This window comes from Borostomias antarcticus (assembly GCF_949987555.1).
Source record: "Borostomias antarcticus genome assembly, contig: scaffold_961, whole genome shotgun sequence".
Lineage (NCBI taxonomy): Eukaryota > Metazoa > Chordata > Actinopteri > Stomiiformes > Stomiidae > Borostomias > Borostomias antarcticus.
The window spans coordinates 5,001-8,855 of NW_028176147.1; positions in this window are offsets into that span (position 1 = coordinate 5,001).

Genomic DNA, 3,855 nt, shown 5'->3' on the forward strand with positions numbered 1-3,855 from the left:
TGGTATATAAATTAGTAATAACATCTGACTCCAATTTTGTATGAGCTTATTATGTTAACAATTCCCTATTGTGTTAGACAAACGAGGACACAGTGTAGTAGGTTTGATAATGAACCGGGCGTTACCAGGTCTTCCACCTCTGGGACACACTGTCTTCCCGTGTCTCGGCATCTCAACCGGTACCCCAGATAGCAAGCGGATCTGGGCCATATACAGGCCAGATCTGGCCCTTGTGGCTTAGTTCCGGCCCATATATGGCCCAGAATCATTACACAACCGCTTGCTATCTGGGACATGCCATCCAGAGCCGTCAACAGACACGTACATGTGTTCCTCTTAACCCAGCAAACACACAACGTCTGGGAGACGTTCAGATCATGTCTTAATAACGTCCGTCGGTCCAGAACCCCATTTGTACGTCTGCTGGACCCCTCAATATTCAAACGTCTGGCTTGGACCCCTCTAAGACGTATGTGGACATGCAGAACAGGTTAAATATCTGAACGTCTAAATTTTTTTTTAATTCTGGCTCCTAATTGGATGTCTTTGGACGTCTGAAAAAGACGAAAAATACATCTAAAAGACGTCTTTTAGACGTGTCTTTGCTCAGTGGGAACCCATGATGCTTGTGGGTTAGTAGACCAACCAAGAGAGTGAATCAGCAGCTACACCATCAGTTTAAGTCAACTTGTCATGACCAATACCTCACTGTAATAATTGAGTAGGATAAGATAGTAAATGAGAAGAATCAGGAACTTTAAATGCAGTCTAATAGATGTATTAGCCAAAGTGAATTAACCAGTTAATTCATTAGAGATTATTCCTTCAACAATGAATAAGACAAAAAGTAAACAATACAAAATTGTAATTCAAAGCTACAAAAGTTTGTCCCATTCTTAATGTACCACTCATACAATAAGCATCAAACTATAGTCATTCTGGACCTTGAGGGCCTTTATTGGCCACACATGATACACACAACACACACACACTCACACACACACTCACACACACACACACACACACACACACACACACACACACACAGACACAACACACACACATCTTCAGGGGCGCCCAGAGACCAAGTCCAAACCTCTGTGAACATGGGAAGACCTTCTTGCTGAGGCAACAGCGCTAAGTACTACGCCACCGCGCCGCACTGGAGTGATTTTTGGGGCTCAGTGTCTGGCTCAAGGATACTTCGGCACACCGCCAGGAGCTGGGATCGAACCGGCGACCTTCCGATCCCCAGCCGGCCGCTCTACCTCCTAAGTGTTCAATGTAACATTTACCGGAGCACAGCTTTAATGTTATTTCCGGTGTGAACTCCCTCCTGCTGTCTGTTCCAGTCAGCGTGAAGCTGGGAGGGTGAGTTGTTAATAACTGTTCAAGAATCCTCTCTACTCTGATTCAGCCTGCAGTCATCACAATGACATGACACCGTAGGTGACGTTGTCACGACTTTAGCCCGCAGCCACCAAACAACGCGACTCCCTCGCCGAGACACGGCGGGATCATCGGGAGCGGACGAGGCGGGCCTCTTCAGCTAGGGGGGCAGCCGCTGCCATTTCACCCAATAAATGAGCCAGACTCTCCGCATCCCTGCGTGACCTTGTCTAGACAGGCTCGCGGCCACAGACGCGCAACACTCTCACATATTCACATTAGCAATTCAACAACCGCCCGAGTGCGTTCCCCTCCTCTTCCTCCTCCTCCTCCTCCTCCTCCCCCTCCTCCTCCCCCTCCTCCCCCTCCTCCTCCTCCCTCTCCTCCCCCTCCTCCTCCTCCTCCTCCTCCCCCTCCTCCCCCTCCTCCTCCTCCTCCTCCTCCCCCTCCCCCTCCTCCTCCTCCTCCTCCTCCTCCTCCTCACACTCAAGCATTGGGAATGAAGGGGCTGCCTAGGGCCAGGTCAACGCTGGTCAGCGCTGGTCTGGCTGGGCTGCAGTGTCTGCACCTGTGAGGGAGGGAGAGAGAGGGAGAGAGAGAGAGAGGGAGAGGGAGAGAGGGAGAGAGGGAGGGAGGGAGGGGGAGGGAGAGGGAGAGGGAGAGGGAGAGGGAGAGGGAGAGGGAGAGGGAGAGGGAGAGGGAGAGAGGGAGGGAGAGGGAGAGAGAGAGGGAGAGAGGGAGGGAGAGAGGGAGGGAGAGAGAGAGAGAGGAGAGAGAGAGAGAGGGAGGGAGAGGGAGAGAGAGAAAGAGGAGAGAGAGAGAGGGAGAGAAAGAGGGAGAGAAAGAGGAGAGAGAGGGAAAGAGGGAGGGAGAGGGAGAGAGAGAGAGGGAGGGAGAGAGAGGGAGAGAAAGAGGAGAGAGAGAGAGAAGGAGGGAGGCTGCTGCTGTAGTTTGGCTGGTGGGGATTTGCAGGTAATCCATCTCTGTAACCGCTGGCCTTAGGGCTGCAAGTCTGAGCCGAGCCCCGACGCTTGTAAATGCCTCGTTCTTACTGCTGATGAGACGCTGGGACAGGGCTGGAGGAGTATATGTAGCCAACAGTCACAGCTACCGTAAGCCACAGTCACAGTTAGCGTAGGCTAACTGTTAGCCACGGCCACGTAGCCAGTGCTAGCGCTAGCGCAGTCACAGCCACACACACAGCTAGCTTGAAAGCATTAGCCGGCCACACGTAGCTTAGCGTTAGCCGCAATTACAGACAGACGGCCAGCCTTAGGAGTTTAACTCCTGCCCGATTCTGCTCCCAACCAAGGGGGTGTGTCTGAGGAGGCGGGGCCGGGACCTGCTGACCAGCCCTCAGGGCCGTGGGACACAGAGCCCCCCTCCACGCTGCCCTTTTATCTGGTTAGCTTACGTTTCATATGTTGAAGAGCAGTCAGTCTAGTTCTATCTTATGTTTTTATGGGGTTATTGTGGGTTTAAGTTTATAGGCCAGCTGTGGCTCAGGTGGTAGAGCGGGTTGTCCAATGATTATAGGGTCGGCGGTTCGAATCCCGCTCCGCCTCTCTCCACATGTCGAAGTGTCCTCGGGCAAGACACTGAACCCCAAATTGCTCCCAATGAGCAGGTTAGCACCTTGCATGGCAGCTGATACCATTGGTGTGTGAATGTGTGTGTGAATGGATGAATGAGAGGCCAATGTAAAGCACTATGGATGAAGGCGCCATATAAGTGCAGAGTCCATTTATGTGTATATGGCTCCTTTTGACTTCCTCTGGCAGGGAGGTGAGTGTTATTTCCCCCTTTTAGTTTGTGAGCAGCTAGTTTCGTACTGTAGGCCTGGTAATGCGCACATCCAGCCTGTGGTAGGCAGGTGCAACATCCTACAGGTAAGTCTTATGAAAAGGAGAGGGGATCTGCACACTGGAATAATGTTCCCCAAACTTTATTGACTATAATGCAACGTTTCCACCTACTGGTCTTCCTCAGGCGAATGGAGCAGCTATTTGAACCTGTTGAAGGGATTTCTCTGTCCGTTTTCTCCTTCCGCCTGTCACAGAACTGATGTAGGGAAAGCCTTTGTGTTTCATGTTATGATACGTAACATGAGGATGATGTTTGGATGTAATTAGTCATGTTAGTGATGATTGTTTATTAGTGAAGCGTGATGTAGGCCAGGGACGGACTGATTGGGACACCTGGTGCACCCACCGAGGGGAGGGTTAGGCGTACGGCCACGGTGACCTGCACACATTCAGTGAGGGCTGAGGCTAGCGTTGGGTACACGGTCGTCACGCTCCGCCAGGCAAGACGAGCCAGGTAAGCTTGGGCAGCGCGTGGTCAGAACCTTTCATCATTTGTTGTTTGAAGGACCAATGGCCAAATAAAACCTTTCACAGTTTTTTGTGGACATTCCAGTGACAGGTTTTGATTATGTGTATGGCTTCTTTAGTGCAGCACTTGGTT